This window comes from Electrophorus electricus, chromosome 25 (genome assembly GCF_041902795.1).
Source record: "Electrophorus electricus isolate QZ-2024a chromosome 25, ASM4190279v1, whole genome shotgun sequence".
NCBI lineage: Eukaryota > Metazoa > Chordata > Actinopteri > Gymnotiformes > Gymnotidae > Electrophorus > Electrophorus electricus.
Window position 1 is genome coordinate 7,287,101 of NC_137521.1, and position 12,845 is coordinate 7,299,945.

At 43.3% G+C, this 12,845-nt stretch overlaps 1 protein-coding gene across 8 annotated transcripts in view; it reads left to right on the forward strand.

The window, feature by feature from the left end:
* The window catches only part of bcar3 (BCAR3 adaptor protein, NSP family member), a 52,096-nt gene that overhangs the window by 30,012 nt on the left and 9,239 nt on the right, over positions 1 to 12,845 (forward strand). Inside the window, exon 1 of one of the 8 annotated variants that reach the window (XM_035521954.2) lies at positions 5,743 to 5,761. The exons of 6 other annotated variants lie outside the window; for them this stretch is intronic. The gene's annotated coding sequence lies outside the window, so the exon portion shown is untranslated. Of the gene's footprint in view, positions 1 to 5,742; positions 5,762 to 12,089; positions 12,197 to 12,845 lie in introns of those variants that run through there. One more of the 8 variants, XM_035521956.2, reaches the window with a different exon arrangement.

The following is a 12,845-nucleotide window of genomic DNA, read 5'->3' on the forward strand; positions in this document are numbered from 1 at the left end:
CCACTTTATTGTTCATGTGATTCTGAAGTGGAACCTGATAGCAGGCGACTTTAGAATCCATCCGGAGGCTTTAGGTCATCCTCCTTCTCAGCTTGTCAAAAACGCCGAAATATGAGATACACGGGAAAAACTCATATTTCTCAATGACTGAAGTATGTGAGTGAAATACAGTGAAGGTCCGAAGTATCTGTTTATCTACAGAATATCACACAGTTAGGTTAAAGTTAGAAACTAAAAGCAGAGTCTGGTTCTTAATTTTCCCTAGGTTTGTTGTGCGTTGTATGTTGCATGTATGAGTGTGTGTTTGTGGGATAATACCTGGATTCAGGAACTTCCTCTAGGCCAAGCTTGCTTCTCACATCTCCATGATGAAGGTAAACCTCAGCTTGCCCTCATTAGATGGTGTAGGATTTCCTGGGTTCTGTTTAACCAACACCACAGAGACAGTGCAGACGTGAACACACCTGGCACTTACACTCAACCTGTAGGAGAAGGCGACAGTATCTCTGTCTCTCTCTCTCGGTATAGGAGGGATTTTTGTGGATTTAACACCAGAAAGTATGTATTATGTAGCATTGTGGCTGTTTATAAATGTGTGTTTGTAGTGCAATGTTTCAAGTCACTTAAAATATGTCTGAGAACTTGAAATTTTAACCAAGATTGAATAAATTATCCTGTTTATTATACTATTTAAATTTGAGCTATGTTTTAACATTCAAATGGAGCAGCATAAGTGTTTCAGCTAGGGTTAAGACCTGCATGTCTTCTCCATCTCTCCCAAACTGGTGGCCGGTTTTGAAGTCGCTGATGAATGTTTGCCTTTCTCTAACAGGACGTTAGCAATCAGAGAAGGAACATCAAAGTGCCTATGTGCTGATGTCACTTCCTGTGGCCAGATGGCCTGTGCTTGGATTACAATAGAAGTTCCCGTTTTGTGCTTGCCAGCGCTTAATGTCAAGGTACAGAGTATTTGTGCAAAAGCAGAACTTCTACCCCAGAGCTGCTTGAGGGCTTATACAGGTTACAAGGATGTGAACGCTCTCAGAAGCTCTCCTCTATATGTACAAGGTCATAATGTGATTGAGAGAAAGTGAGAGAGAGTGTGTCATCGCTGCCCCATCCCACCGTACTGATCACAGGGCTGGACAGTGTTGCGTGTGAACCAGAGACCGCTTTTCGTGATGATGTGAGATGGCTATTATCCTCATCGCCCTTTGGGAGTAGAGGAAGGTGGGTGGGAACTACTTGAAAGAAGACTTGATGTTTAAAAATAGCATTTGATTGGGTGGGGAGCACATTAGCCCCTCGCCCTCATCCATCTCCCCCAATCACCACCACCCCACCGCCACCTCCGGAAAGGGAGCTGAGGAGGTTTGGGAGAGAGAGTCAGTGTCATAAATTACAGTGGCTTAATTGCACTACTCATAAAAGAGACCAAATAGCCTTAGTGCGCCAGTCAGGACACAGAGCCGCTGTCTGGTTATGAGTAAAAGGCTTTTCAGTGGTAACACAGGTGTTTGCTGTGACATCTGTTAGCCAGCAAGCACTGGAGATGTTGTGGTGTTTCTGAAGCCCCAGTGAGTATTTTTTTAAACAGAACTCCGAGACAATTATCTTCTCATTGTGTTATGGTTGCATGGATTTATGGACAAAAACACACACACACACACACACACACACAAAAAAAAACCCAACAACATTAGGGTGACAGGTAGACAGAAGTAAGGCAAAATTAAGTGACAGAAACAAAATATGATTAGCCAATGGCTGACCTTAATGTGCTCATGAGCCAACAACCTTTCACACGAGTATTTGAACAGAGCTCTCTCTCACACACTCATACACAGTGTCTGACTGCACAATAAGCTGTTAGGACTCCTGATAGAGCTTTAGAGAAACAATGTGCCTGTGTTCTCCACGTGAGGTCTGCTGCCCTCTGAACCTTCTGAAAGTTCTTCAGCCAGGCTGAATTCTGAACACGCTCACAGCAGCCTTTGGGACAGCCCCGTGTTGGCCCAAGACTGTCCAGAAGGGTTAGAGCTGATCTCAGAGCGGTTATGCCCGACTTCCGGTGGCGGAGGAACATTTAAGATGATTAGAAGCACAACAGCTCCACAGGCTCGCCCTATAAGTCAGATGCTGCCGGCCTGGCTTGACACACTCACAATTAGTGGGCCAGTGTGCAAAGGCCCCTCTCACAGCACCTCTCACTCTTTCACACAACCAGAAAGATTACCACTCCATTCAGAAGACTCACTAACACAGCAGGGAAAGGCTGAAAAATGTCTCCACATGTCTGCAAAATCTGGAGAGAAACTACGTTAGAAGTCTAAGATTTTTTTCTGCTGGAATACACAATCCGCTGTACTGGCACTAAGGTGTAATGGTCATGTAGACACAGTGACACTATGCCCTCTAGTGGCAATACTTGTTTATCACAGAACAATATGTAACTTATGCAGGGTGGCCTTTGTCCATCGTATAGTACCTGGAGAAAAGAGACCACTTTCTGAACACTTTCCACGAAGAACACTAAAACCTTCATGGTGCAAGTTGTTGCCCCGAAATGTAAAAAAAATTGCTTACATTCATGGTTGCATCATGGTTGCATGTTGGCAAGTGGAATGTTTGGATTAGTTTTCCACTGTTCATTCAACCCAGCACAGCACAGTGGGAATACACAGTGGGAATGGAGCCATACACTACAGGCGACGAGGTCTACCAAAAATATACTCCCTTTAGAGGTCTTTCAGCACAGTCTCTCAACACAGCTTTTAACTGCCATCTGAGAACATCATAGTTAACAGGCTGTTGTCCCATGTAGCCTGCTATAGGTCCTTGAGGATGAATGTATATTTACCCTGGCCTGCACCTCTTGCTCTCAGCTCTGTTTTTAAACCAGTCCTTTACTCACTCACGAATACAAACACCAAGCAGACTCCGTTTCCCACTGGGCTGTATCTGCTTGCAGGACTCTGGTACTTTATTGACTGTAATTAGCTAGTTTAGGAGCTGACCCTCTGGGAGAACATTCCAGAATTGTTTCAAGGGTGTGCCAGCCAGCCATAATGTCTTTGTTTACCTCTTCAGAGTGATCTAGGGGGTGAGGGGGGAGTCCAGAACAAAACTTAGCTGTTGGACATGCAACTTTTAGCTTCCATAAATGGTTCTGTTGTAATTAAGTCGATAGTACACATAGTCTAGCTGAATGTTTCTCTCTTATTATTAAACAGGCTTTCTTTCTCCACATGACTGATATTCTGGTATACTATTAGGCTTTCTTACTTTTTTAACACATAGACAATGTCCCTTGTTGGCAGCACTGGAAGTCTTTCCCCCAGCGGATGTGCCGTATTATGTGGGGTAATTAATAACGCACACCCTGGAATCATTAGTTGGTGTTTGTGTGTGTACACATGTGGGTGCAGGAGTACACTGAAATATAATGAATGCACTGTGTAGACCGGAGCCCAGTCTACTTCACGCAAGCAAACCAAAAAACTATTATGTTGTGTATTTTAATCTCCATGGCTTTCAAATGCTCCTTACACTCATTCCTGCTATCAATTCTGTTGATGAGAGATTTGCCTCAGTGGAAATGACAGAATTCTAATGCTCTTACGAAACTGGCTAATCAAGAGAAAGTCCTTGTGTGCCCCCTTTCAAGACAAGCCCCTCCACTTAGCCAGCTAGCCGGACTCGGGCAATAACATTAAGTGCTGTGAACGGCTTGCGCGTTAGTGCCCGAGCGACGGGGATGTGGTCATCTCAAGCCCCCTGTGGTCCTTCACTCTCGGTTTCCCTGCAAGGGCCAGGCCAGCTGGGGGAGACAGACCAGCCGGGGGGGGATGCCCCTGCACACGTACCCCCTTCCCCTGCTATCGTGCTGAGGCTCAGAGTGTAGCCCGTGGCAGGACAGGGCTAATGCCATGACACAGTCCTGCTCCCACGGGTGCGGGCCTGTCACACCCAGTCACACTGCTGCTTCTCTCTGCCTCATCCACTTTGTAATGCTTCACAGGAGCAGCTTTCACTGCTCTTTAGGAATTAGCTTTAAAATGTCACCAGAGATGGAGCGATATTAGGATTTAAAAAATGTTTGATGTCAAATCCTGTTCTGGAAAAGAGTTATTTAGATAAATAGAGATTGCATTAACATTTAAATGGCTTAGTTTTTTTGTGTTCCATAACACAATAATGCTGTCATTTCATGTTATGCTAAAATTGTGCACAGACGAGGGTCAGCCAGCCTGAATCAGGAACAAATTTAAATTTCAAAAGAAATTTTACATTTACATTTGTATGACTCGTGAACTTCTAACAGTTTTAAGATCTAAATTTCACTGTCTCTAATTTTCAAATAAGAAAATCTTTTTTAAAATCAACACAGTGATTGGGCAAGATTTAAAAATGTAACATCTTAATACTTTAACAAATTAAATATAAAATAATTAAATATCTTAAAATTGCAGGTGTTATTCCATTTTAATGTTCTTTCCAGTGCCATTATCATGTACCAGTCAACACACAAACCTTTCATATATGACCGTGCTGTAGAGATACACACCTCCCTTCGCTGTGGTCCAGGGAGCCGTTGAGCTACACACCTCCCCTCGCTGTGGTCCAGGGAGCCATGAGCCCCTGCTGCAGCCCTGTTGACATGGTGTAAGATGAACTAGAAATATGCAACAAAAAACAAAAAAGCATTGTATCAGCAGATATTATGTAAAGTAGCTGTGGAAAACAATTATACATTAAAATGTATATTAAAAAATGTCAATGGCAAAGAAAGACCTAGTTATTTCTATTTTGGTGAATCAGAACATATTATAAACATAATGGAGGACATTGGTCATTAATGGATCATTAAATTGAGGGCCAGACTTCCAAGCCTCACAACAAGGTACTTTTTCTTAGTTGAGTTATAGAAGCAGCCTCATACTCTCCCTCTCACCTGTACCCAGTCACTGTTACTAGCCCTTTCTTTCAGACTTAGTTCCATGTTTCTCACTCACACCCAACCCCCACCCACACTCAAAATGTGCCCACATATTCTTTATTCTTTATTTTTGTTGTTCATTTCCATCTACATGTGTATGTAACTACACATAAACTCTTCCAGTGGGGAGTCACACGTACTCACAATATCTAATTTCTGATATTTTTCTTAATTGTAGGGACAAAGAGCCACGTACATTTCACTCGCTATAAAAATGAGAATACCTCATCTTCTTTCTTTCACATCCTCCTTGCCTCTGTCCCTCTTTCATTCCATGTCTCCTCCTTCCTGAGAGTTTGGGGGTGTGGTTACGAGGTTGACGGTGCTGTAACTACAGATGGCTTTGATTTGATTGGCTGGATGCTAGGATCACATGGGAAAAGTGATCTCCATACATGGACAGACCGGGTTTTGAGAGCAACAGCACGGGGCAGCATATGCAAAGCTGGCCTCTCACACACACACACACACACACACACACACCCACTCACTCAGCCTTAGTCTGAGTTGCTGCCACACACGCACGCAGGGCAGTGCACATGCTCCCAAAGATGAGTGTGCCAGGGATTGCAGTGAGTGTGTAAGTTTTTGCCATCAGTAGGTGTGCACTACTTAATTGCAAAGACTGAGGAACTGTTGAGAGTTAGAGAAATGTCTGAGCGATGCAGTGTTCTGAGGACCATCACTGCAGCCCTGTGCTGCTTCTACCAGAGGAGCTCGGTCATCGGGGCCAAGGTGAGCGACAGCCTTGCTCCAGATTGGGTCAGTATGAGACACATTACATATATTGCAAAAAGAGTCTGTCAGAAAGTGTCAGAAGTGTGTGTGTGTATGTGTGTGTGTATATATATATATATATATATATATATATATATATATATATATATAGTATTATTGCATGCAGCATCTACTATCGTATTGGTATATTCTATTTCTAATTCAGTTCATTTTCCCATACACATGGCATGCGTGTTAAGGCTGATGGTATGAGGCTCACATGCACTTGGCCAGTTTTGGGGAGCTTCTAGAGGAGTGTGGTGACTAGAGCATGGAGAGGATAAATAGGTGCAGCAAAAAAGCAGGTTACTGTGCCAGTCTTTATTCTGGCTCTGAAGATGTATTGCTGCTTTCATTTATAGTATGTGGTGTCTGCCAGACATCTACCCCTCCTTGTGATGCACTGGACTGTGTGTGTGTGTGTGTGTGTGTGTGTGTCTGTGTTCTGCACATTTTTCAGAATTACGTCAGTAGCCTTTAAACTATGTCAATTCTTTCTTCAAAGTATAGAACTGTGTCTTTTGAGCAGATCCTGGATGTGAACAAGGGTCCTGTCATCTCTGCTCAGAGAAAACTATTTAGGACTTGTTCTGTGTATTGGACGCAAGACCTGAAATAGCTGGCTCTATATTTGTGACTTATGCATTTATATAAATATGATGCTAGCTTGTAACACAAGATGAACCCTATATGTCATGACATATTAAAATAAACTGTTTATTAATAGCTTGAATGTAAGGACAAAACCTGAAATGCTGTAATTCAGAGGGATCTGGAACTTACAGAATCTGCTGCATATAGCTGGAAAGCTGGAGAACATGCATATTGAATTATTTATATTTTCCCCTGGCAAAGTGTTCACTGCATCACCTGCTCTCATCCAGCATCTAAACTACAGATCTGGAACTCTGTTAAGAGTTTTTGGAAATAGCAGAGATCAGTACACTGGCGAGAATGTGACAATGAGAGAATTCCAGGAATGGAATTTCCGAACAATTTTGAACAATATTTTAAAGCTGCCTATGGTAATTCTTCAGAGGAATCCTAGTCATTTATATTCTAGAATTCCCGAACAGTGTGGTCCAGAAATATCAGGTTGTTTGTTATTGCGAGTGTCTGGTCAGTGGACCCTTGCAGAGTCTGAAGATCTACTCAAAATTTTGGGCTTTTTTTGGGATGGGGGAAGGGGGTACCTAAATATAGAGCTGGGTTGTCATGGAGACTTCCAGTATATGGTGTGGTGTTGGGCTGGTGTGTGGTCAGTGGGAGTGAGGGAGACAGAGTGGGCAGTGTTCACGTTGACTGCATGAACCCTTTATTCAGACTGGATCGAGCAACCATTCACATAGTGGGGAGAGGGCTAGACCATGAAGGGCCAATTCTGTAGCGGGACGAGTTCATTTCCTCTGGGCAAATGTGACATGGAAGGCTTTGTCTGGGTGGGCGTGAGCACAGCCATGACGAAGGGCAGGCGTGTGCGGCACAGCCAGGAGAGCTGGTGCACGCCTGCAAGCCTGGCCCGGCAGCTCTGCCTTAAATAACCAGGCTTACTTACCAAACTTCTGTATTGACCCCCCGATAGATGTTCTTCACTTTGGCCCGAACCCCCACCTCCCCACCCGCCAAACCTTCTGCAATTGTCTGTCTTTGTGCCTTACTCCACTAAGTGGACTCCTCATTTGCATTTGTATTGTCCTCCATCTGTGTCCGCCCACCTGACCCCATCCACATGCACACCCAACACAGTTCAGTAGCTTTCGCACAGCATGAGGGTGCAAGATGGCAGAAGGTACAGGAGTGTGACAGAAGTGAGATCTCAGCAGAGCCAGGGGACCGTGGGAAGCCCTGTGACTGACAGGCCACAGAAGAGCTGCTGACCCAGCCTGGCAAACTCCTATCAGTCACCAGGAGGAACTGTGGCTAAGAACACACATCAACCCCCTAAGAACACACGGAGCAGTCCTCCATATGACTCTGCGTTAGAGGACCTGTTCCACACCGGCTGTTTTACTCACCCGTCTGTGTGGCGACTGCTAGTGTACCCAAGCTTTCAGCCATTCATCCAGACCACTTTTCTAAATGGAAGACCTGGGTGCAAAACTGGAATTTTTTTAGTAGTTTGTTTCACCACAGTACAGTTGCATTAGCTTGTCTTCCTCATGTCACTGTTATTCATTTGAGTTCCAAGGCTTTTTTCCATGCTTTTCTGGCAGACTCATAGTCCTGGGGCTTCTCTCGTACTCTCCATCTATAACAGAACTGTAGTGTGCTGGAGGAAATTCTGAAAAGTGGTCCACAGTGATCCAACCCATCTGCCCAGGCCCCAATCCACACCCCACCTGCCCTCCTTACTGGCCCAGAGAAGGCTCGGACTGATTAGGACCAAACGGGGAGTCTGGTTTGGATGGCGAGGGGGAAAAATAGATAGATGGATAGACAGAAAAAACACTAATTAATGAATTAAGTCATTCATTTATTCATTCATTCATTCATTCATTCATTCATTCACCACACAGAACTTGTCTTATGGCGGGCATATAGTAGAAGACATCTGCATGAAGGGATAGGTTTGAGTCGAGTGTAAAGCAGACTTTACCAGAAGTTTCACATAATTATACTGCATCCAACTAATATGCCAAAATATGTCCTACCAAACATGTCCTGGCAATGCCCTAAGAAGAGGCCTGGATTAAGAGGATGTGTTTTGGGGGCAGGTGGACGTATCAAAGATTACATACAGTACCTTAGGGGGGACAAAACACAATCACTTTAAAAGGGCCATAAATCCTCCATAAACACAGGCCATAACCCATTCCCTGATTCCTTGTGTTCCCATGAGCTTTGTGCTGCCAGGGCCTATACAGGGTACATGTGGACATGATGGTAACCAGTAGGACCCTCCCTGGGACAGGGAGATGGGAGTGATATGGAGGGAAGTGGCTGACCTGTTTTGAGCCCCGAGGGCAGGAGGCTCAGATGGACTTCTCACACAGTGCTCTCAATTTACTCTGGCTCAGGAAGGGTGAGACCCTACACCACAGCCAATACTACTACCCATGAAATGCCACTAATTGCCCACAAAACCTCTGGGGTGTCCCAGTGTCTCGTCTGATCCTTATCCCTTATGTTCCACAGGAAGTTTTGAGGCAAAATAAGTAATTAAGATGGATTATTACAAAGTTTCATCTTAAGCAAACATGACCTCTGTATTCACATGGATTAGCATATGATCTTGTTAGTATTCCACGAAGTGTTCCACTCTAACTGTTTTGTGTAACGTGCTGATAGACTGTGAGACAGGAATAAGAAGACAAGCTAAGGACAATACTTGCTCATCTACAGTCATCATCTAAAGGGAGCTCACAATGCATTCAGTGACTGTGGTAGAACATTCAGATATATGTTTAATATGAACCTGAATATTGAAACTTGGGTCTGAATGTGATGTTCAGGATCTTGGTGAGGTAGTAATATATTGTACTTTATCTTCACCTGTATGATGCTGTGGATATGTAGTAGATCAGAACAAGAATCGAATCATGCCTTTCACTGAATTAGACATTAATCTGCACCAAAACTAAATGAACATGACAAAAAAAAAAAAAAAAAAAAAAAGGCTATAAGGTCACTTCATCCTTTCTACAACTGTTAGCACTCAACTCTTGGGGACAAACATGAACAGAACACAACGGGTAATAGCTTTATGACTCACAGGTAGTCAGAGTTGACGCTGGCATTTTAAAAGATTCATCATGATCACTTATGCAAATATTACGATTCAGAGATCACAGCTGATATAAATGTCAGTGTTATTAAAACCGGAGACGTTTAGTCGATTGAGCTGAGGAGTAAGTGCGCTGCCGATGTGTCTTCCTGATGGAAGTGTTAGCAGCAGAGGCAGTGATATGGAGACGCTCTTCAGTAATCGTGCTTTAGCTATTTTTAAATGTTTACGGTCACGGGCACTCACTCTTGGAGGTTCAGAGTTGGCATACTACAGAATGAACGTGTTTGAGATGCCCAGGAGAAGCTGCCTCCCCTAGCATGGAAATCCTTCAATGGGATGTAAAAATGTAATACAAGAGGGGGGTACTTCAAAGTAAGAACTTGTCCTTGTGTGATACATATACACCATAAAAAAATGTATATTCTAATAGCTTTTGAAAATGTAGATTCTCCTTTGCTGTTTTGTTTTTTTTCTTAAGACTTTTGGTCATTACATTGTGGTCGTGGTGATTAAAAAGAGACCATGCAAACGACCACTATGCGATGGTTTCTCCAGCCAGTGTAAAAGTATGTGTCGTCTGGTCACTGTAATTTGTGGCTTGTGGGGTGTTGTCTCTGCCCGCAGTTGACCACATGGCGAGAGAGCACCGCCCGTGTCTCTGCACAATACCAGCAGCATCAGGGTTTATTTCAGTCAGCACTGTGGACTGGGGTTGACTGCCTGTATATATACGTGATTTATGGCTAAAAAAGAAAGAAATAGGCTCCAAGCATGGAAAGTAGTTATTTTTAAATGTCAAAGTTACTTTGTATGGCTTTAGAATTATTGAATGTAATGTTTAATTATGTTTTAGTGACACTCAAAGTTTGAAGTTGTTGTCCGACCTCACAGTCCAAATCCAGTCAGCATTCTCAATGCCTGACTAAGAGGTCCACCCAGGGGACAGGCATTTACATGCATACTGCAAAATGCTGTCATCTAACAATATCATGACCTCTATCTCCTTCTGTCTCTATACCCAAGTCCAGTGCAGGCGACCAAGTACTGCCCAAATCTTTCTTTGCCATCCTGGGACTCCCTCTCAGTTTCCAGTAACCGTGGGAACAGCATAGCTTATCGCTCAGAGGCTGGACGCATGTCCATTCATACAATTGTGGCGGAACAAAACAGAAAGCAGCGGGCTTGGCTGCTGATCTACACACTCTAATACGCTCTGCAGGGTAATTAAAACAGTTGAGGAAAGCCCTCAAAAATGGCCCCGGAGGCACACACCAGTATGATCAACCAATAACTGATCACCGAGGGTGATATGAGGAATGATTATTAAGATGGATTAGCTGCTAGCCACTAAAAACAATCAGGTGATCATTATTGCCCATGTGTCTGTGTGTGTGTGTGTGTGTGTGTGGACATTTGGCTCAAAGATCACAAATGAAAAGCAAAACTGTTATAGAGTGAAATAAAACTTATTCAAGTCATTATGCTAAACCTTACAAAACAATATGACCGGACATCTATGAACTAATGTTCTTATATATTTTCTTGCACTTCTCTAACACAACACAACTAACCATGCTACACGGAACAGATTAAATGACTCTCCATCAGAGGCATGCCATGGCTTGAAACGTAGGACCATTATTCCTACATATATTATTTTCAGCCAAACGCACAGCTATCTTTGGATATCTGTCTTTGGATTACAGTTCTAAGCCTTTCCGCGTGCCTGGCGTGCAGTGGGTTGTGGTGGCGCGCACAAGGTGGAGCTGTAGCTCACAGCCTTAACTTCAAATGCCACCAACACAGCTGACAGCCTCTTTGGGTTGGGTGTGTGTGGAGAGACAGACGTGGGGTGGGAGAGTGACAGCTAGCCTGACACCTCACTGCAGTGGTCTTACAGTGGCCCTCCTCTGGTTCTCTTCTTTGTCGACATCAACTTTAATAGATGGATCAGGTGGCATTCAAAGGCATTAGTGTATGCTTAAGACAGCACAGGAAATCCCTGATCTTGACACCAATTTGTTTTATTGCAACACCGGCACTAGCAGAATGCAATTCTTTGTTATAAGCTGATTCTTCTTTTGCATGTATTTTGAGTTCAGGTTTTTTATTTATTTATTTTTACTTTATTTTATATTTTTTTTTATGACAGTGCATATCATATTAACCACAGAAACATCACATTAGGATGTTGAATCAGTGACATCATCATAAGTGGTAATAGCCAGGCACATTGCCAGGCTTAAGCATGCCTAGACCACCAGTTCCTCAAGGCATAAAAGCTATTTTAAGCTAAAGGGCTCACTCGCTCTCTCTCAAACGAGTACCACTAATAAAATATCCTGGCCTGCTAAGTGCTGCTGGATCTGAGTGCGAGTGAGTGCGTGTATGAGGCTCAGCTTGGGTTATTAAACACGCCTGCCGAGACAAACAGTCACTGCTGCATTGCTTTATCGATTTGAGTTTGTTTTTAGTAGTGGAAAGGCAAACACACACACACACACACACCAATTAACTGCCCGCTTACCTGAGTTTTATGTCATTCATCTTGCAGGGTTGCAGTAGAAAAGCTGTACTGTGCAGTGGTGAGGACTTTCTCTCCATAGCCAGATTTAGCCTGAGGTTAAGAAGCGAGGCCCACAGAGAGCTCAGCTACTGTGGTGAGCGTGGAGCTGGTACTTCAGGTCTCTGAGGTTAGGCACCGCACATAGCAAGCATTCCCAAAGCTTAACCAACAGGACGTAGACACACGAAAGTGTTTTAATCTTCTCATCTTAAATGGGGGATTTTGGTTCCCAGCAGAAAGATAGTTATAGAAATGCATGATTATGGTCTCTGTCCAAAGGCACATATTCTCTCCCAAAATGGACTCATGAGGAGATGAAAAATAAACAAGATATTACAAAGTTTGTTTAATTTAGTAGAATGAATCTTAAAGTTTAGGCGTAAATCCTTGGCAAGGAGGTTTATGATTGTTGTAACTGCAGGTTTGGGGTTTTTCTGTGGTTGATGTTTTATATGTGGGGGCTGACACGATGGGACAAACCACTAAATGGCATTGTTTCATAACTTCTATCATTTCAGATCACTTATCTTATTTGGTTCTATAATTCATCAGTGTATGAAAGCAACCCAATTAATATAATGAAAACATACTTCACTATGAAAATATGTTTATACAGTTTTACCCATATTGGTGAATCCTGCTGATTCTAGTAGGGGCCATGTTTCAGAGACCACAGTAATGGCCCACACACTGATTTCCTGTAAACAGTCTATTGATAATATAATTCCCTTCCAGTTTCTGGGTTATTACAAAACTCTCTTGTGATTCAGTCCCCT